At 38.7% G+C, this 23,648-nt stretch overlaps 1 pseudogene; it reads left to right on the forward strand.

Annotated features, from left to right (window-relative positions):
* Positions 1–5,646: 5,646 nt before the first annotated feature.
* On the forward strand, positions 5,647–6,144 carry LOC113918319 (annotated as a pseudogene).
* The last annotated feature ends 17,504 nt before the right edge of the window (positions 6,145–23,648 follow it).

Consider the following 23,648-nt stretch of genomic DNA (forward strand, 5'->3'; position numbering starts at 1 on the left):
GAGATGGTCCTCCAAAACTGAATAGCTCTCCCTATCTTGACTCACTTAAAGGAGGCCCAGAATTAGATGACTGTCATCTAATGGGACCCAGTGGCTATGTGGCTCTAACTTGTGGCCATAGCGTCCCCTAGGCTGGATAGGCCATGGTGTTCTGGGTTTTGCTTGGATGCAAAGATGCTATTAAAACCATTACCAACCCAGCCAACCTTCCAAATTTAAAATGATGGTGGACACATTCTGTGTTTCATTGGTATGACCACCTAACATCCGTTTTTGGATATACCAATACTGGCGTCCATACCCTACACTGTAATTCCATGGGTGACTGAGCTGACCAGCCGTATCCTGTATGACCCCAAATGACCAATGTTGACCCATAGGGAGAAACATCTCTATGCTCCTACTCAGCAGGAAGAAGTTACAGAAGATGAGACCTTCCATCCTCAGCAACCTTAAGGATTTAAGGGTCAAAATTGTTCAGGGGGAGGAATGATGTGGGGAACAAAGGCAAATGAAAAACTTAAATCTCCTTACTACTTATAGTCCATTGACAAGGTTTTTGAAACCGGCAGAGTGACATTCGTCTAGAAACTCAGCTGCCTCAATGTTAGTACTTTGCTAAGGGCAAAAGGCAAGCTTAGCCCAACCCCAAGGATCCTGTAAGTCTACTTGAACATATAAAAATTCCTTTGGAAACTTCACTTATTTCTACCCCCCAAGGTATATGTTGGCAGTCATCCCCCAAGCATATGACCAACTGATGTATGTCTAAAGGATCTCATGACTCAGGTTTTATTAGACAATAATAAATGGCCTTTTCCCAACAATAGCTAGCCCCCTCAAGGTCCTGGAAGCCTTGCTTTCAAAATTCCTTGGAGACTTAAACTATCCCTAATCCCCTACGAACTTGAAGGTATATAATGGGCCATTCCCCATGACCCCAGTGCAGCTCTTTCTGTTCACAGGTCCTGTCCCCATTCTTTAATAAAATCACCTTTTTCACAAAAGACATCTCAAGAATTCTTTCTTGGCTGTCACTTTGAACCCTAACATCTTTCCTATATTAATATCATTTAATTATAGAAAGTATATGGGTTCCTTCTTCTATAGGGGTCATGGAGGATAGAACGGTGTTTATTTTGCTCTTGAGACAAACTCTGGTTTTAAATCCAGTATTTCATTTCCTTACTAGCAATTAGCTGATTATTAACTAATTCAAGCCCCGGCTTCATCTATAAAATTGGAGGTAAAATATTACTTGACAGTTACTTTGTGGATAAAATGAGCTTTGTGTGTAAAGCACTTAGCACACTGCACAGCACAATAATTGTTTATATTTGAGTTATATTTCTCAACACTCATTTGAGTGTCGTTAAAATTTTTCTTTTAAGCAAACTCTATTGTGGAGGTAATATAACAAAACAACATAAAAGGCTAGTTTACTCACAAACCTATAAGCCATATGGACTTCTTACATTTGCTGTTGGACACAAAAATATCATCTCTGAGTTTCAATCACATGTATGAGACAAAAAAAAAAAACAACCCAAAACCCAACACGTTATAGGAGTTATTCTTCTGCCTTCAGCATAACCCTTAGCCGAGCCTTGTACACACCTGTGCATTCTCACCTTCTGAAAAAAGAGAAAAGCTACTTCTCTACTTAAAAAACAAAGGCGGCGGGGGTGGGCAGGAGATGAACTGCCTTTCTAGGATGGGCACTGAAATGCAGCTTACGTGACTTGCCAGATCATTATCTGAAAGGTCACAGAGTACAGAAAGGAACATGCTGTAGAGTACAAGATGGTAGGCATGAGATCAGTTGAATTTAAAAAGATGGTATTATAAGGCAGATGATAAGAATCTTCTGGAGCTTGGGTGCTCTAGAATCAGAAAATACTTAAGAATTGCTGTGGACTGTAAACTTAGATCTCCTTAAGTTTCAAAGAGATGTCTGTAAAGAATTTTTTCTTTTTATAGAACCGAGTCACTTAAATGTGATATTCACTTTACACTGGAGTGTGGGTGATAGGTTTATAGGAAATGCACTACAACTGAATATTAGAGAAACCTGCATCATACCACAGAGGCTTACGGGATAGGAATTTGTATCAGCTAGGCTTGTCAGAAAGTCATGCTGTAGTAAGAAAAGTAATAACATATCTACAGGGAAGGGTCTGGAAATAATTTACAAAGTGTGAGAAAAGATCTTTACATAAGAATCTTACAAATTATCATAATGATGTTAATAGTGAATTTATGAAATCCCTTACTCAAAGGTGTTCAGCTATTCAGCTTGCTTTGAAGTTTACATCTAATTACTATTCCAGGGTGATGTATATTCTCTAAGTTATGAGGATCTGCTGTGGAGGAGGCAGAGACTGGATGGGCAAAAGCTATAAATGGATTTTTCATCTATCTATTCATACCGTTTGCTTCTGATCTATTTTGTGAGATACTTAATTTTTAATTTGTCAGTGTCATAAGATTTATGAGATATTGTTTTGTTCAGTTGGTTTCTAGTTTGCTGCATTTGAGAGAGATCTGGTAGCTTTTAAGTGTAAGACTGACTACTAGAAATATACATTTTCATGTACTCTCTTCCATCATTCTTTAGGAAAATTTAAAGAATACTGATTATATGTCTCAGGTTTGGTTGATTCAACCCTATAATCCCTTCTTTGCGTAAAACAATCTTTCAGAATTCTAAATATTAATAATGGAAGCAAATCACTGAGGCAAATTAGTGAAAGGGACATTTTGAAATATACAGAGGAAGTCCTTTGAAGGCACTGAAGCAATATATATCCCTAAGTAGTTTTTTTCAAAAGACTATTTGCAGCCCCTATTATCACAAGTAATGAGTGGCCAGATATGGAATCTTGCACCTCCAGGTCAGCAGTTCAAATCTGGCCTAGATCAACGAAGACTAAAAATCATTATTAGTGGATGGCTTCATAATGTTCTCAATAAATGAGGCAGTGTACTTGGTTGCACTCTGTTTGGTAGTAGACAGGTGCCCAGGTGACAAATCATGTCCTACAAAGCATGACACACCCTTGATCACAGTGGCACTAAATGACACCTTTGTTGGTTATTTCATTAACTTGGCTTAATTACTGAAGTGAAAACCCTATAGCCATGATGCTTTCACAAATCATATCTATCAATGTATAATCTGATTTTGTTTAAATAGTATACATATTTAATATTTGAGTACACTCAGAACTGTGTTACTAAATGACTATATTAAATTTCCTTTCGATGTAGCTCTTGGGATGTTGTGTTCGTGGGTTCTGGAGCCGACGGCCAACAAGAAAGAATTCTTGAGATGTCTTTGGAGCAAAAAGGGAATTTTATTAAAGCATGGGGACAGGACCAGTGGGCAGGAAGAGCTGCTGCCCAGGGATTGTGAGGAGCAACTGATTATATATTTTGGGACTGGGGGAAGTAAAGGTAAGGGAAGTTCCAAAAGGATTTTCATATGCTAAAGAAGACTCAGGACACCCAAGGCCTTGCTATTGTCAAAGTAAGGTGGATTTTTTCCCCTCTAGCAAGGTATTAACATTAAGACAGCTGGGAGCTTCCTGGAAGAACGTTCTACTCTGCCTGCCTCAAGTATTTGTCAATAGCTGGCAGGTTGTAAGGACATTGAATTGTCTACATCTCCTTCTGCCTTTGTTTCCCACATCACATAGTCAAGAGTTTGGTATATTTCAGACATATTATTTTGAACACTGAGGTGCCTTATTTTAATTTATACATTTATTCCAATGCGTGGCATGATGCTATACATTGGAAAAACTGCCTTTTGTTTGTTTCCCAACTACCCCAAATTTGTTCTAAAATCTTTCTTTCTTCCAATGATATTCCAAAGAAAACATTTAAACTGTTCAACTATGCTGTGTTTGCGTGTAGGTAAAATGAGTTTCAGTGGGAAACTAGGGTAAGAGGGATCCTTGGAGGTGACAGAGTTTAGGATACAGTCTCTCAAAATATGGTAAAAGGGCATATTGACTATTTCAAGTGAAGGAATTTGAGAAGTGGCAGATGCAGGAAGGATTTTCTGACCTTCCTCTGAAGCAGATTTTCAAACCTTCAGGTGAGAGGTGCCTTCTCTATACCCGGAGGTAACGGAGCATCCTTGTCTCCAAAGACTAAGGGACGCAAAGCAAAATTTGAAGGAACAAGCCTTGATATGTCTGTCCCAATGTATCACACTTGATCTCGCCCATCACACTCCCACTCTTCATCAGGCCTGGCAGAAAAAACACTGAGGCTTAACTGCTTCTTTGGATCTTTGTTTCCTTATAAATATTCCTGTGTCCTGTAGAACTTGGAATAAATTTGTACACTCAGTCTTTGCTGTAGGGGTCACAATCAAGGATTTAGAAAAGGGTAGAGGAAAGAGATTCTTCCTCCCAGCAGAATGCCTTTAATGTGGCATGTTATCAAATATGGAAGCAAGGACTAGTTGAGAGGGGCTGCCCCACTCTGTTTTCAGCATCTCAGCCGCAAGAGAGTTCGGGCCAGGGAGGAGGAAGCTAGAACGTCTTATAGGCTGTCCACAAGATACTTCCACACGGGTGGTCCTCCAAAGGGGCTCCCGGAGATTTGTAGCCCTTTTGATCATATCCTCTGCAATCCTTATACAGGCCTTTTTCTCTGGGCTTTGAGCTAAGTATCCTTTGCATGTATATCGTGTTTGTCAGTGAATGGAGGGCTCTTATACACACTATCTTATTTAATGTGAAGCTTCACAAAACTCAGTGACCTAAGAGATGAATTACACAGCCAAAGAGGAGAAGATAATTCAGTTCTTATGTCTCATATTGGTTTCCGAGTCGTGGTCTTCGTTCCTGAGGGTGTGAGTGAGGAGAGGCACTAAATCACTATTGGTAGGGGTCATAACCCTTCAGATACATAGAAAGTGTAGCCTGCTGACTGAATACATAATATATCCTTCTCATGTATACAAATGTCAAGTGTGTAGATGTTACTTTCTAATGGAATACAATTTTATTTTTAAATCACTGAGTGTAATAGCATTTGTTATATAGCTCTTTATAAGCACACCTTAAATATATAGATATAACATGGGAACTCATTTTTTTTTCTTGCATATTGTAAAAGTGTCCTCATGAACTTAATGGTTGAAATCCCTAACAATGTAACTTGGTACTTCCCAGAAGTATCCATATGTTCCCGGATATCTGCCATATTGCAGGGACATTCCCAAATTGGGAGCATCTTTCTGGACACTGTTGCTTTCAGATCTCCCTTCTCATCTCCCTCCCAACCCTTTTTGCAAACCAGGTGTAGCAGGAAGCCGCAAGTAAAATTGCCCCAAATCCTAAACATCTAAGAAAACCTTGTGTGGCAGAGAGAAGGGATGAGAAGCATTCTGATTTCTGAAGGCAGTAGAATAACAGCGCCTCAGGAAAAGGAATAAGCAATAAAAACAATCTTAACTGGTTTTTGAATAGACTTTTGGGTCCTTATACCTAGAAGAGTGGATTAGTAGACTTTCTTCTGCAAAGGCAAAGATAAAAAAAAAAAATTGTCATTTTAAGAGATGTGGAATTAGAGCTAGAGTCAGAGCAAATCAGAATGGTAAAATAGCCTTCCTTTCGGCCGGAACCGCCATCTTCCAGTAATTTGCCAAAATGACCAACACAAAGGGAAAGAGGAGAGGTACCTGCTATACGTTCTCTAGACCTTTTAGAAAACATGGAGTTGTTCCTTTGGCCACATACGTGCTAATCTATAAGAAAGGTGACATTGTGGACATCAAGGGAATGGGCACTGTTCAAAAAGGAATGCCCCACAAATGTTACCATGGCAAAACTGGAAGAGTCTACAATGTTACTCAGCATGCTGTTGGCATTGTTGTAAACAAACAAGGGCAAGATTCTTGCCAAGAGAATTAATGTACGCATTGAGCATATTAAACCCTCAAAGAGCCGAGACAGCTTCCTGAAGCGTGTGAAGGAAAATGATCAGAAAAAGAAGGAAGCCAAAGAGAAAGGTACTTGGGTTCAATCGAAGCGCCAGCCTGCCCCACCCAGAGAAGCACACTTTGTGAGAACTAATGGAAAGGAGCCTGGACTGCTGGAACCCATTCCCTATGAATTCATGGCATGATAAATGTAAAGAAAATAAAAGACCTCAAGATTGTAAAAATGTTTCTCTTAATTGAGTAGAAGTGTGGTGTCCTTTCCCCCCAAAAAATATTTAAAGCAAACTTTGTGTCCTAAAAAAAAAAAAAAAAAAAAGAATGGTAAAATAATCCTGAGTTAGATGATCCTTCTTTCTTCAAAGGTGTCTAAGTGGTGGTGTTACACAGGCTAAAACATAAAATGTATGTTTATAACTAACAACTGTATAGGAAAGGATTCTGAACTAGGGTTATAGGTGGAAGGTAGATTTGCCAAATAAGAAACCTGGTCAGAAAGAAGGAAAAAAAAGTAAAATTATTTATATGCTTGTGTTGCAAAATGAGCTATTTGTATTCAGGGCACAGAACTGAAATGAACATGATTAAGGTTAAGATGTCTAGGAGTTAGGATTGGAAACTCAACTGGGAAAACATTAGGGGAATATAAAATATGGGTGTGAGGATAGAAATCTGTTATTCTAAATAGTAATATTCCATTAAGTAAATAAATCACCATTAAATTTTGATGTGATGTATAGTCCAGTTATCAGGATACTTGAAGGCAGCAGTTAATAAAGAAATATGTTTAATTCTTAAAAATATAAAATCACTATGAAAATCTTACATAAAAATATGCCTTTAATTTTAACTAGGAATGTGGGCTTTTTATAGATGAATGACAACCACAGTGTTAAACTTAATTCTAACATTTGTTACTCTGTCAGCTTTCACACTGTATACCCAAGAGGATGGTGGAGCTTCAGGGTTAAAAAGAGGGTGACAGGAGGGAGAAAAAATGGCACACACACAGTTGGTATGGCTCTGGGGTTAGTCTGCACATAGAAACAGTAATAATTATTTACAACAGTGATCTGCATTTCCTAAAAAATCAACTTATGTTAGCAGGATCTCAGAAATAATAATAATGAGGGGAATTTGTCGTTATCGTTGCAAACCACAAAAAAATGTATTCTGTGCCTTATCAACACTACAGGACTCAGTGGCATATACTCACTGTAACTGATGGCATGGATTTGCTCCTCAGGTGGGTGTCTTCTATTTGTGGTAACAATCTTTGACATAAGAGAATTTGGACTTCTGTTATAGACTGGACTGTGTCTCCCTCAAATTCGGATGTTGAAACCTTAAGTCCCAGTGTGACATTGGAGATAAGACCTTTAAAAAGATAACTAAGGTTAAATGAGGTTGTAAGGGATTGGCGTGGGGTGCTAATCCAGTAGGACTGGTTGTCCTCCTTAGAGGAGGGAGAGACATTAGGAACTTGCACACAGACAGAGAAAATGCTACATGAAGACGCAGGGAGAAGGCTATCTGCAAGCCCAGGAGAGAGTACTCAGAAGAAAACAAACCTGCTAACATCTTGATCTGGAACTTCCAGCCTCCTGAACTGGGAGAAAATCTACTTCTGTGACTGAAGCCTTCCACCCACTCTGGGGTCTTTTGTAATGGCAACCCTAGCAATCTCATACAACATATTCCATGTATTTGATTTAATTTGCCTTTACCTGTTCACAAATAGATAAGGTAATTCATTGCATGTTACAGAGACTTTAATAAATATTACATTCCATTTATATTGAGATGAAAATACAACATTTAGGAATAGACAAAAATACCCAGTTTTTAACATCTCTCTTCTACCTTATATGTGAATAGTGGTATTTGTTTATGGAGTTGCTGGGTGGTTTTAATATTAAGTTATTCCAGCTTTTATAGGTAAATATTTTCATCAGAGAGCATTCTGATGAAGCTGATATAATGCCAAAATATAAATGAGCTGATTTTGACTTTCAAATATCTAACTTTTTAAACTTTCATTCACCGGGTAGTTTTGAGCATTTGCCATTTGCCCTGAACTGTATTAGGTAAGGAGACAGAGCAGGGAGACCCAGGTCTGAAATCGATGGGGTTCAGACTGGAGCGTAGAAAGCTGCTGTAAGACAAAACAAATGCATTAGGAATGAATTGATGGCAATTGTGAAAGAGTGCCTCAGGGTTATCAACAGAGAATCTGGGCCTAACTGAAGGGTGGGAAAAGTCAAAAAAGACCTAAGCTTAAATTTGAAACATAAAAGGCATTATGTAGGTAGGTATTAGATTAGGAGATGGGGCTTTCAGACAGAAGCAAAAGCATTTTCTAGTAGGTCCCTGGTGCTTTGGGGGTCCTAACAGAAGGCCAGTGTGGCAGGAGTAGAGATTACAGAAGAAGACCCATGTGGACCTCATACAGATGTGGACCTCATCCTTTTTTTTTTTTTTTTCCCAATAAGGATTTTATTTATTTGAGAGAGAGAGATCACAAGTGGGCAGAGGGAGAGGGAGAAGTAGGGAGCCTGATGTGGGGCTCAGGACCCTGGGATCTTGATCTGAGTTCAAGGCAGACACTTAACTGACTGAGCCACCCAGGTGCCCCATGAAGTTTATAAAAGTAATTCATGTGAGATGCTAGATGTTTGGATTGGAATTTTGGGATGAATTTGTTAAGTGGATAAACTATTTTTTGGCAGTAGAACTAACAGGACTTTATGGGAAGAAAATATACCCCTCCCACTCTAGCACACATACCTGGGCAGCCAGGGAAATTCCTAAGAAGACAATTTTCAGTTAGAGGAAGTGGGTAAAGGGAATATATAGAGAATTTGTGAAAATGTAATAACTAACATTTATTGGTCTCTTACTGTGTCAGACATGGAGCTAAGAACTTTATAGTCCCATTTAACCCTCATAGCAACCTACACAGTAGAAGTTTTTGGTAGAATTCCTGGGAAAAAACATTTCTGGGGTTTGAGAGCTCCCCTTGCATCCACCATTTGTAAGACTTTCTCCTTTTGTCACCAGACTATCCCATAGGTTAGAGGAATTTTCTAGCTTTAAAGTAAAAACGGGCCAATTTAACATGACTATAAAACAGACAACTTTAGGCCACTGTTTGGAATGTGAAAATGTGGATGGTTTTTTGAATATACAATTTAAAATGATTGTCCATGGGTATTCTCAGAAAGAGCTATGGCTTTTTCTCAGGAATAGGCCCAGGTAATTGGGGATAAACTCAGGCCAACCCCTGTAGTTCATTTGTTGAGACCATTCTGTGGAGTTCCTGATGAGAGCATTCCGGGCCAGCTCTGCGCAGACACTCAGGCTGCCCGAACAACACCACTGGGAGGCCTGCAGTCGGCTTGGATGGGTGAGAATTTGTTGCCGTATTTTCGTTAGAGCTACAGATCCTATTTTCTATGTACTGTGCCAAAGGATAATAAAATGTGGCACTAAAGAGATGATGGCATAAAACCTCACGGAGATATTTACATTGTAAAGTTTATAGAAGCTCTCCTTCCACCTACCACACACACACACACACACACACACACACAAAATTGAGTTAATGTCCATCACTAGGGAACTAGTTGAATAAATTTTGATTTGTGTGTATAATAGACTATTCAGCAGCTATTAAAGATAAGAAACAATGTCTTAATAGGTTAATTGGGATGTGTCTGGAAGAAAGTCCAACATGCTCACAGTAGGCATATCTGAAGGCTGAACTTTGAAGTGATTTTTATGTTCTTTAAATTTGTCTTGTTAGTGAAAAACAATCACAGAAATATAGGATGTTCATTTTTAAATTGATCAGTATAATATCAGGATATTTAATCATAACAAGTACAAAACATCTGTTTCCAGACTAATATTTACTTGTATCAAGAAATTAGACTAATGAATATTGTCTATATTGGGTTTGTTTGTTCAGTCTTAGGTTCAGACTTAGGTATCCAAAACAAATAATCCCATTAGAACTTAAATTTCATGAAAACATGAAACATTTCTATTTGCTTATATCATTTTTTTAAGGAAATGACTATAATTGATGGATATACTTGGTGTTAAGACACAGGCTTTATGAAAAAAATATTTTCAAATACCAGGTCAGAGGTCAGTCACTTTATAAGACTTATTGTCTTAATCTGTTAAAAAAAAAAGGCAAAAAGGATTTGTAAGATTTAAATAAGATAATATATATCAAGTATTTAGCACAGTGTCCATTACCTGCTAAGCATGGAATAAATTATTATTGATCTTCAATTACCTAAGATTCACTGATAAGTTCTTAACTGCTATGTAAACCAAGGAAGTCCTGTGGTCATTCTAATTTTATTGCTTGTTTATTCCTTTAGTATTTGGTTAGCTTTATTACTCTGAAATGGGTATAGTTATTGAGCCTAGGAACCAGAATTCAAATTATTCAGTAACATTTAACCGAAATACAGAAGTCTGCTTAAGGATTGTTTATCATCTTATAGTTCTACCCCTGTATCATCAATTAGTTTGTGATTTTTTTTTTCTGTTTTTCTTTTTAAAAGATTTATTTATTAACTTTGGAAAGAAAGAGAGAGGGTACAGTGGGAGGGGCAGAAGGAGAGGAAGAGAGGCAGACTCCCCACTGAGCAGGGAGCCCTATGTGGGGCTCGATCTCATGACCATGAGATCATGACCTGAGCAGAAATTAAGTCAGCCAGCTGACTGAGCCATGCACACGCCCCTCTGAGGTTTTTATTAGAAAGCCTGCATGTGACATAGATCTCTAACTTTCAAACAGGAATTCATCCTCATGCATTAAAGATCTTTAAAAAAGAAAAACAACAACAACAAAAAACTGGGCCTGAAAAATATCTGACGTTAGAGTTTACATTCTTTTAAAAGATCATTTTAAATGGGTGAATGGGTAGATGTAGAACATGTATAGAGTGAGATTTGGCAAAGAGTAAATATAAAAATATTCTCATTATAGACCTGTTCATATAAAATATAATATAAGTAATATAAATATATATAATAGAGTTCTCTTCACACAAAAGTTCCTATGGTTAGCCTGCCAAATTTATGAAGAGGTGCAAAAATAAATGAAAGGAGGGAAAACATAATCTGAGTTTAGATATAATCATATTGTAAGACAGAAGAATATCACTCAAACCAGGTGGCTTGACAACACAGTTTTTGTTTCATGTTTTCTTTAAACCATAGACATATAGAAAGAAAAATGGATACATTGTAAGTATAAAGGCCCATGCATTTTGACACATTGAGAATACTCTTGGAGCCTGCTCCTACCTCTTACTACATTTGAGGATTAAGGTCACAGGTTTTATGAGCAAATAAATGTTAAAATACCAGGTTAGTCATTGAATCTTTGTAAGCCTTATTCTCTTGATATACTGCCTACCCTCCCCCACCAAAAAAAGTGATAATAGAGTAACTATTCTGTTAACTTCTAACAACATAGATCAGTTTTACTAAATTTTGTACTTTTTATAAATGGAATCATATTGTATATAATCTTGTGTCAGTCTACATTTGTTCAGCATGTTTATGAAATACACTTATATTTTGGGTACTGTAATAGTTAATTATTGTTGCTGTACAGTATTCCATTGTGTGACTGTACAACAATGTTTCTTCATTCTGCTCTTTAGAAGTTTCTAATTCTTGCTATTACAAATAATGCTACTATGAACACTTCAGAACATGGTTTTAGTGAATGCTTCTATGCATTTCTGATAAGTATATTCCTGGGATTGGAATTATTCAGTCATAGGGAATGCATATCTTTACCTTTAGTATATATTGGCAAATAGTTCTCTAGAATGGTTATACTAACTTATAACTCCCTCTCCCCAATCCATAACAGTGTAAGGGAGTCTGTTTCTCCATGCCCTTTCCAAGAGTCGGTTCCGTTTTTTGTTTTTTTTTTTTGCTATTCTGGTGGGTGAATATTGATATCACATTTTTTGTTGTTGGCAATTCCATGATGTCCAATAGAATTGAATAATTTTACATGTTTTTGCCATTTCAGTCACCATATATTAATCATGAATTGTAATACCCCATAACGGATGTAGAATAACAATAGTGTACCTTAGGTCCTCGTTTTTTTTTTTTTTTAAGATTTTATTTATTTATTTGACAGAGACACAGCGAGAGAGGGAACACAAGCAGGGGGAGTGGGAGAGGGAGAAACAGGCTTCCCGCTGAGCAGGGATCCTAATGTGGGGCTTGATCCCAGGACCCTGGGATCATGACCTGAGCCGAAGGCAGATGCTTAACGACTGAGCCACCCAGGTACCCTGCCTCTTCCTTGTTTTCTCTTTCATCCCTTTTTATTCAATATTTCTGTTTTCACAAACTATTTTTCAACCCACAATTACCCAAATCACAATTTGTTTGATCTTCCTGTTCATCTATCTAGATTTACATGGATTATCTTTCTCTTAAACATATGTTACAGTGAAAACTATAAACTATGTAAGCAATCCAAAGAAGAGAACAGGGAAAACATGGCGGTGGAGTAGGGGACCCTATTCCAACTGGTCCCTAGAATTGAGCTGGATCCACCAGACCACACTGAAGACCCACAAAATCAGCCTGAGTTGTAAGAAGATAGATCTGGATCCCTACAAACAGAATATCACAGGTGGTTGGTTTCAAGGTATGAAGTGGGGAGCTGTGATTCCGTGGGCAGATATAGGAAGATAAACGGAAGGGAGAGGGAACCGACATGATCCTACGCCGCTGGTGAGCGATAGCCTCCTGCACTGGGGGCCAGGCACAAGACTCACAGAGGGTAGCGATGGGGAAAGGACTTTAGGGCAGCCCCTGGACTGAAACCTGGAGCGGCGGGGCCATGCATGCGAACTGGGGGTGGCTGGTGGTTTTAGAAGCACAAAGGGCAGAGATGTGCCTGACCTGGAGGCAAGGACTGGGAGCGCTGCTGAGGGGCACACAACCCAGGATGCTGCAGTTTATAGCAGCACAAACAGAAACAGAGAGAGTGTGGCCTGGAGAGCTCACTGAAGAACAGACTGCAGTCTCTCTGCTCTGAGGCAGAGGGTTGGAAATGATCTCTTCTGTTCTGACTCTTGGAAGAGATGCAGAAAGCCAACAAAGAACAAAAGCCCCCCAAACTGGTTTTCACTGAGCCCATCCCCTGCCACAGGGGGCAGGACAACTCTGCCCAAACAGGGTTGCCCAAGTAACAGCACGGCAGGCCCCTTACCCAGAAGACAGGCTGGGAGAACAAGAGGTCTATCTACAACTCTAAAATCCCTATAAAGCAGGTGCATCTTGCATGGGTTATGGTTAATAATTTGGATTCTGTACATTCCCTCAACCACCCCCTCAACAGTATGACTAGGAGGAGGAACCCCCAAAATAGGAAAGACTCAGAGACTGTGACTTATGCCACAGATTTACAAATGGAAACAGATATAACCAAGATGTTGGAGATGGAATTCAGGGTAGCAGTTGTGAAGATAATAGCTAGAATGGAGAAATAGATTAATGACAACATAGAGTCTCTAAAGGCAGAAATGAAAGCTAAACTGGAAGAACTTCAAAATGCTATTATTGAGATCCAATCTAATCTAGATAATCTAACAGCTAGGGTAGGGAGGCAGAAGAATGAATTAGTGATCTAAAAGACCAATTAATAGACAATAAGGAAAAAGAGGAGGTCAGGGAAAAACAATAGAATCAGAGAAATAAGTGACACCATGAAATGTTCCAATGTCAGAATTATTGGGGTCCCTGAGTGGGTGGAGAGAGAGAGAAGACTAGAAGATCTATTTGAGCAAATTGTAGCTGAGAACTTCCCTAATCTGGGGAATGAAACAAACATTTGTGTCCTAGAGGCAGAGAGGACCCCTCCCAAGATCAAGGAAAACAGGCCAACGCCCCAGCATGTAATAGTAAAACTTGCAAATCTTAGAACCAAGGAAACCGTCTTAAGGGCAGTTAGGGGGAAGGGATTCCTTATGTACAGAGGGAGGAATATCAGAATAACATCAGACCTATCCACAGAGACCTGGCAAGCCAGAAAGGTCTGGCAAGACATTCAGGGTACTAAACGAGAAGAACAGGAAGCCAAGAATACTTTATCCAGCAAGGCTTTCATTTAGAATGGATAGAGAGATGCAGAACTTCCACGACGGGCAGAAACTGAAAGAATATGTGACCACTAAGCCGGCCCTGCAAGAAGTATTAAGGGGGGTTCTATAAAAGGAGAAAGACCCCAAGAGTGATATGGAACAGAAATTTACAGAGACAATCTATAAAAACAAGGTCTTCACAGGCAACAAGATGACAATAAATTCATATCTTTCAATAATCACTCTCACCATGAATGGCCTAAATGCTTCCATAAAAAGGCACAGGGTTGCAGATTGGATTAAAAGACAGGACACATCCATATGCTGTCTACAAGAGACTCATTTTGAACCTAAAGATACATCCAGACTGCAAGTGAAGGGATGGAGATCCATCTTCCATGCCAATGGACCTCAAAAGAAAGCTGGGTAGCATTTCTTGTATCAGACAAATTAGATTTTAAGCTAAAGACTGTAGTTCAAGACACAGAAGGACACAATATCATTCTTAAAGGGTCTATCCAATAAGAAGATCTAACAATTGTAAATATCTATGCCCTCCACATGGGAGCAGCCATCTACATAAGCCAACTGTTAACCAAAGTAGTCATATCGATAATACATTAATAGTAGGAGACCTCAATACTCCACTCTCAGCAATAGACAGATCATTTAAGCAGAAAATCAACAAAGAAACGAGCTTTGAATGACACACTAGACCAGATGGACCTCATAGATATATATATATAGAACATTCCACCCTAAAACAACAGAATGCTCATTCTCAAGCGCACACAGAACTTTCTCCAGAATAGACCACATACTGGTCACAAATCAGGTCTCAAGTGATACCAAAAGATTGAGATTATTCCCTGCATCTTCTCAGACCATAATACTCTAAAACTGGAACTCAATCACAAGAAAAAATTTGGAAGAAATTCAAACACTTGGAAGCTAAAGACCACTCTGCTCAATAATGTTTGGGTCAACCAAGAAATCAAAGAAGAACTTAAACAATTCATGGAAACCAGTGAGAACGAAAACACATCAGTCCAAAACCTATGCGATACTGCAAAGGCAGTCCTAAGGGGGAAATACATAGCCATCCAAGCCTCACTCAAAAAAATAGAAAAATCCCGAATTCACTACACCTTAAAGAACTAGAGAAAAAGCAACAAATGATGCCTAAGCCACGCATTAGAAGAGAAATAATTAAGATTAGAGCAGAGCTCAATGAATTAGAAACCAGAAACACAGTAGATCAGATCAACAAAACTAGAAGCTGGTTTTTTTGAAAGAATTAATAAAATCGATAAACCACTGGCCAGACTTATCCAAAAGAAAAGAGAAAGGACCCAAATTAATAAAATTATGAATGAAAGGGGAGAGATCCTGACTAACACCAAGAATATAGAAACAGTTATTAGAAATTATTATCAACAACTATATGTCAATAAGTGAACAACCTGGAAGAAATGGATGCCTTCCTGGAAACCTATAAACTCCCAAGATTGAAACAGGAAGAAATTGAGAACCTGAATAGGCCAATAACCAGTAACAAGATTGAAGTAATGATAAAAAACCTCCTAAAAAACAAGAGTCCAGGGCCTGATGGATTCCCTGGGGAATTCTACCAAACATTCCAAGAAGAAATAATATCTATTCTCCTGAAGCTGTTTCAAAAAATAGAAACAGTAAGAAAGCTTCCAGACTCATTCTATGAGGCCAACATTACCTTAATCCCCAAACCAGGCAAAGAACCCATCAAAAAGGAGAATTTCAGACTGATATCCCTGATGAATATGGATTGTAAAATTCTCAACAAAATCCTAGCTAATAGGATCCAACAATACATTAAAAGGATCATCTACCACGACCAAGTGGGATTTATCCCCAGATGCAAGGGTGGTTCAGCATTTGCAGATCAATCAGTGTGATATAACACATTAATAAGAGGAGAGAAAAGAACTCTATGGTCCTCTCAGTTGATGCAGAAAAAGCATTTGACAAAATACAGCATCCTTTCCTGATTAAAACTCTTCAGAGTATAGGAATAGAGGGAACATTCCTCCAGTTCACAAAATCCATCTATGAAGAACCCACAGAGAATATCATCCTCAGTGTGGAAAAGCTGAGAGCCTTTCCTTAAGATCAGGAACATGACAAGGATGCCCACTCTCACCACTTTTGTTCAACATAGTACTAGAAGTCCTAGCAAAAGCAATCAGACAATAAAAAGAAATAAAAGGTATTCAAATTGTCAAAGAAGAAGTCAAACTCTCTCTCTTTGCAGATGACATGATACTTTATGTGGAAAATCCAGAAGACTCCACCCCCAAATTACTAGAACTCATACAGCAATTCAGTAATGTGGCAGGATACAAAATCAATGCACAGAAATCAGTTGCTTTCTTATACACTAAGAATGCAACTGTAGAAAGAGAAATTAGAGAAACGATTCCATTTACTATAGAACTAAAAAGTATAAGATACCTCGGAATAAACCTAACCAACGTAAAGGATCTATACTCTAGGAACTACAGAAGACTCATGAAAAAAACTGAAGAAGGACACAAAAAGATGGAAAAACATTCCATGATCATGGATCGGAAGAATAAACATTGTTAAAATGTCTATGCTCTCCAGAGTAATCTATACCTTCAACGCCATCCTGATCAAAATTCCAATGACTTTTTTCAAAGTGCTAGAACAAACAATCCTAAAATTTGTATGGAATCAGAAAAGACCACAAATCGCCAAGGAAATGTTGAAAAAGAAAAACAAAGCAACTTAGGTTGCTTCCATGTATTGGCTATTGTAAATGATCACTTAAAATATTTTTTCTTTCATTTCTGATTTTATTTCTTTGAGTCCTGTCTTTTTTCTTGATGAGTCTAGCTAAAGGTGTGTCAATTTTGTTTAACTGTTCAGAAAAAAACAAAAACAAAAACAAACAGCTCTTAGTTTCATTGATCTTTCATTTATTTCCCCTCTGGTATTTCTTTCTTTCTAAACTTCAGCTTCATTTGCCCTTCTTCTAGTTCTTTGAGGTGTAAAGCGGGTTGTTTGAAATTTTTCTTGTTTCTTGATGTAGATTTCCATCTTAGACCCATTTTTGCTGTATCCCATAAGTTTTGGTATATTTTCCTTTTTTCATTTGCCTTAGGTATTTTTAAATTTTTCTTTCTCCTTTGACCCAGTGGTTCAGTAGCATGCTGTTTAATATTTACATTTGTCTGAATATTCTGTTTTTCTTCTTGTAACTAATTTCTAGTTTCATATCACTGCAGTTGAAAAAGATGCTTGATATGATTTCAATCTTCTTTATTAAGAATATTATTTTGTGGGGCACTTGAGTGGCTTAATTGGTTAAGTGTCTGCCTTCACCTTGGGTGATAATCCCAGGGTCCTGGGATTGAGCCCCACGTGGGGCTTCCCTGCTTGGTGGGGAGGTTGCTTCTCCCTCGGCCCCTCCCCCCTGCTTGGGCACACACACTCCTTCTCTCTCTCTCTTTGTCTCAAATAAATAAAATCTTGGGGGGCCGAGCAAGATGGTGGAGGAGTAGGAGACCTGGATTTTGTCTGGTCCCAGGAATTCAGCTGGTTAGGGATCAAACTATTCTGAACACCTACAAACTCAACAGGAGATCGAAGGAAAGAATAGCAACAACTCTCTGAACAGAAAAGTGACCACTTTCTGGAAGGGAGGTTGTGTGGAGAAGTGAATCTGAGGCCATATTCGGGAGGATAGGTGGCGGGGGAGGGGGCCTCCATCAGCTGCTTCTGGCAAGTGATAGATCAGCGGGGCACAAAATCAGAACTTTTAAAGTCAGCTTCGCTGAGGGATGTCACTCCAGTGGCTAAGTGGGGGGTGGAACCCTCCTGGGACAGTGTGGTCTCAGGACGCTTGGGGTCACAGAAAGATGGGGGTGTCTGAGTGCGGCAGAGCTCCCAGGTGTCAAAGCGGGGAAGGCAGCTTCAGAGATGGAGCCGAGGCGCTGGCTCTCAGCTCGGGCTTGCCATAAACTGTGATCCGTGTCACAGGCGGGCCACTGCTCCTCCAGCAGGGACCCAACAAGCAGCAGATCCGGGGATACTCCCCTTCTTTCCCCGGGGGGAGGAGCGGCATGGGAGCACACCACAGGGATCTGCTGGGTTTGGAGACTCCACCTGGGGTCGGGTGCCAGAGATAGAAATGCTCCATCACAGGCCGAGTGAGCATGGAGTGTGGCCGGAGACCGGGGAGATGGGAGTGAGTGACTGCTTTTCTCTGGGAGCTCACTGAGGAGTGGGACGCCGAGTTCTTGGCTCCTCTGGGGCAGAGATTGGGAGGCCGCTATTTTCACTCTCCTCCAAAGCTGTACTGAGAGCTTGCAGGGAACAAAACCTTCCGAAAGCAAATCCGAGCAGATTACTTAGCCTGGACCGACAAGGGTGGGGCAATTCTGCCTCCGGCAAAGACATTTGGGAACCACAGCAACAGACGCCTCCCCCAGAAGATCAGCAAGAACAGCCAGCCAAGACCAAGTTTACCAATCAATGAGAATGGCAGAACTCCAGAGCTAGGAGAATACTGCACATAAAATGGATGGCTTTCTTACCATGATTCTTTAGTCTTTCAGCGTTTTTTTTTTTTGTTTTATTTTGAATTTTTCTTTTTCCCTTTTTCAACCAACATCTTATCAATCCCTTTTTTAAAAAACATTTTTATTTTTCATTTGTAGAGTTATATTCTATCCCTTCATAGTAGTTACCCTTATTTTTGGCATATATATATATACGTTGTCCTCTCTTTAAAATTTTGAGATACAGTTTCCTCTAACAGATCAAAATATACCCTAAATCTCTAGCGTATGGCTTTGTTCTAGTCTCCTGCCTGATCACATTCTCTCCTTTTTTTTTTTTTTTTAAATCCTCTTCTTTCTTTTTTTCAAACAACTTCTTATATTATCAATTCCTTTTATAAAATTTTTTATAATTTTCATCTTTACAGTCATATTCCTTTCCTTCATTGTATCAAGCCTTATTTTTGTACATATATAAGTTTTTCTTTCTTTAAAATTTTGGGAGGCACTTTCTTCTAACAGACCAAAATACACACAAAATCTAGTGTGTGCTACTGATCTATGCATCAGCCTGATCATATTTGATCATATTCTGTTTTGTTTTGTTTTGTTTTGTTCTGTTTTTGTTTGTTTTGATCTTTTCCTTTTTCTTCTTTCTTTCCCTTTCTTTTCCCCCAGCTTCAGGTCTTTTCTGATTTGTTTAGAGTATATTTCCTAGGAACGTTGTTACCCTGTTAGCATTTTGTTCTCTCATTCATCTATTCTCCTCTGGACAAAATGACAAGATGGAAAAAATCACCTTAACAAAAAGAACAAGAGGTAGTAACGAGTGCCAGGTACCTACTCAATACGGACATTAGTACGATGTCATACCTAGAGTTCAGAATCCTGATTTTAAAGATACTAGCTGGGCTTTAAAAAAGCATGGAAGTTATTAGAGAAATGCTTCCTGGAGAAATAACTAAAATCTAACAAAGTCGAAATCAAAAATGCTATTAATGAGGGGCAATCAACAATGTGGTGCTAACTGCCAGGATAAATGAGGCAGAAGAGAGAATTAGTGATATAGAAGACCAAATGATGGAGAATAAAGAAGCTGAGAAAAAGAGAAACAACTACTGGATCACGAGGGCAGAATTCGAGAGATAAGCAATAACATAAGACTAAACAACATTAGAATCATTGGGATCCCAGAAGAAGAAGAAAGAGAGAGTGGGGCAGAAGGTATATTGGAGCAAATTATAGCAAAGAACTTCCCTAATTTAGGGAAGGAAACAGGCATCAAAATCCAGGAGGCACAGAGAACCCCTCTCAAAATCAATAAAAATAGGTCAACACCCTGACATCTAATAGTAAAACTTACAAGTCTCAGAGACAAAGAGAAAATCCTGAAAGCAGCTCAGGAGAAGAGATATGTAACCTACAATGGTAGAAACATTAGACTGGCAACAGACCTAGCCACAGAGACCTGGCAGGCCAGAAAGGACTGGCATGATATGTTCAGAGCACTAAACGAGAAAAATATGCAGCCAAGAATACTATATCCACCTAGGCTGTCATTGAAAATAGAAGGAGAGATAAAAAGCTTCCAGGACAAACAAAAACTATAGGAATTGGCAAACACCAAACCAGCTCTGCAAGAAATATTGAAAGGGGTCCTCTAAGCAAAGAGAGATCCTAAAAGCAACATAGACCAGAAAGGAACAGAGACAATATACAGGAACAGTTACTTTACAGGCAATACAATGGCACTAAATTCCTATCTTTCAATAGTTACCCTGAATGTAAATGGGCTAAATGCTCCAATCAAAAGACACAGGCTATCAGATTGGATAAAAAAACAAGACCCATTGATAGGCTGTCTGCAAGAGACTCATTTTAGACCCAAAGACACCCCCACATTGAAAGTGAGGGGGTAGAAAACCATTTACCATGCTAATGGACACCAAAAGAAAGCTGGGGTGGCAATCCTTATATCAGACAAATTAGATTTTAAACCAAAGACTGTAATAAGAGATAAGGAAGTACACTATATCCTACTTAAAGGGTCTATCCAACAAGAAGATCAAACAATTGTAAATATCTATGCCCCTATCATGGGAGCAGCCATTTATATAAGGCAATTAATAACAAAAGCAAAGAAACACATTGACAACAATACAATAATAGTGGGAGACTTTAACAACCCCCTCACTGAAATGGACAGATCATCTAAGCAAAAGTTCAACCAGGAAATAAAGACTTTAAATGACACACTGGACCAAATGGACTTTACAGACATATTCAGAACATTCCATGCCAAAGGAACGGAATACACATTCTTCTCTAGGGCCCACGAAACATTCTCCAGAATAGATCACATCCTAGGTCACAAATCAGGTCTCAGCCAGTACCAAAAGTTTGGGATCATTTCCTGCATATTTTTAGACCACAATGCTTTGAAACTAGAACTCAATCACAAGAGGACAGTCGGAAAGAACTCAAATACATGGAGGCTAAAGAACATTCTAGTAAAGAATGAATGGGTCAACCAGGAAATTAAAGAAGAATTTAAAAAAATCATGGAAACCAATGAAAATGAAAACACAACTGTTCAAAATCTTTGGGATGCAGTAAAGGCGGTCCTAAGAGGAAAGATTATAGCAATACAAACCTTTCTCAAGAAACAAGAAAGGTCTCAAATACACAACCTAACCCTACACCTAAAGGAGCTAGGGAAAAAAGAGCAAATAAAGCCTAAACCCAGCAGGAGATGAGAAATAATAAAGATCAGAGCAGAAATCAATGAAATAGAAACAAAAAGAACAGTGGAACAGATCAACGAAACTAGGAGCTGGTTCTTTGAAAGAATTAACAAGATTGATCAAGCCCTGGCTAGGCTTATCAAAAAGAAAAGAGAAATGACCCAAATCAACAAAGTCATGAATGAAAGAGGAAAGATCACAATGAACCCCAAAGAAATACAATTATAAGAACATATTAGGAGCAACTCTATGCCAGCAAATTAGATAACCTGGAAGAAATGGATGCATTCCTAGAGATGTATCAACTACCAAAACTGAACCAGGAAGAAATAGAAAACCTGAACAGATCTATAACCACTAAGGAAATTGAAACAGTCATCAAAAATCTCCCAACAAACAAAATCCCAGGGCCAGATGGCTTCCCAGGGGAATTCTATCAGACATTTAAAGAAGAATTAATACCTATTCTCCTGAAACTGTTCCAAAAAATAGAAATGGAAGGAAACCTTCCAAACTCGTTTTATGAGGTCACCATTACCTTGATCCCCAAACCAGACAAAGACCCCATCAAAAAGGAGAATTACAGACCAAAATCCCTGATGAACATGGATGCAAAAATTCTCACCAAAATACTAGCCAGTAGGATCCAACAGTACATTAAAAGGATTATTCTCCACGACCAAGTCGTATTTATCCCTGGGCTGCAAGGTTGGTTCAACATCTGCAAATCAATCAAAATGATATAATACATTAACAAAAGAAAGAACAAGCATCATATGATCCTCTCAATAGATGCAGAAAAAGCATTTGACAAAGTACAGCATTCTTTCTTGGTCAAAACTCTGCAGAGTATAGGGATAGAAAGTACATACCTCAATATCATAAAAGCCATCTATGAAAAACTCACAGCGAATATCGTTCTCAATGGGGAAAAACTGAGAGCTTTCCCCCTAAGGTCAGGAACATGGCAGGGATGTCCACTCTCACCATTGCTATTCAACATAGTATCAGAAGTCCTAGCCACAGCAATCAGACAACAAAATGAAATAAAAGGCATCCAAATCGGCAAAGAGGAAGTCAAACTCTCACTCTTTGCAGATGATATGATACTTTATGCGGAAAACCCAAAAGACTCCACCCCAAAACTTCTAGGACTCATACAGGAATTCAGTAAAGTGGCAGGTTATAAAATGAATGCACAGAAATCAGTGGCACTGCTCTACACTAACAAGAAGACAGAAGAAAGAGAAATTAAGTAGTCGATCCCATTCACAATTGCACCCAAAACCATAAGATACCTAGGAATAAATCTAACCAAAGAGGCAAAGAATCTGTACTCAGAAAACTATAAAATACACATGAAAGAAATTGAGGAAGACACAAAGAAATGGAGAAACGTTCCATGCTCATGGATTGGAAAAACAAATTTTTTGAAGATGTCAATGCTGCCTAGAGCAATCTACACATTCAATGCAATCTCCATCAAAATACCATCCACTTTTTTCAAAGAAATGGAACAAATAATCCTAAAATTTGAATGGAACTAGAAAAGACCCCAAATAGCCAGAAGAATGTTGAAAAAGGAAAGCAAAGGTGGCGGCATCACTGTTTCAGACTTCAAGCTCTTACAAAGCTGTCATCATCAAGACAGTATGGTAATGGCACAAAAACAGACACATAGATCAATGGAACAGAATAAAGAGCCCAGAAATGGATCCTCAACTCTATAATCAACTGATCTTTGACAAAGCGGGAAAGAATGTCCAATGGAAAAAAGACAGTCTCTTCAACAAATGGTGTTGAGAAAATTGGACAGCCACACGCAGAAAAAGAAACTGGACCATTTCCTTACACCACACACAAAAATAGACTCAAAATGGTTGAAAGACCTAAATGTGAGACAGGAGTCCATCAAAATCATAGAGGAGAACACAGGGAGCAACCTCTTCGACCTCAGCTGCAGCAACTTCTTCCTAGAAACATCGCCAAAGACAAGGGAAGCCAAGGCAAAAATGAACTATTGGGACTTCATCAAGATAAAAAGCTTTTGCACAGCAAAGGAAACTCCACAAAACCAAAAGACCAACCGACAGAATGGAAGAACATATTTGCAAATGACAGATAAAGGGCTAGTATCCAAAATCTATAAAGAACTTATCAAACTCAACACCCAAAGAACAAATGATCCAATCAAGAAATGGGCAGAAGACATGAACAGACATTTTTCGAAAGAAGACATCCAAAT

Source organism: Zalophus californianus, chromosome 1 (assembly GCF_009762305.2).
Source record: "Zalophus californianus isolate mZalCal1 chromosome 1, mZalCal1.pri.v2, whole genome shotgun sequence".
In the NCBI taxonomy this organism is placed as follows: domain Eukaryota; kingdom Metazoa; phylum Chordata; class Mammalia; order Carnivora; family Otariidae; genus Zalophus; species Zalophus californianus.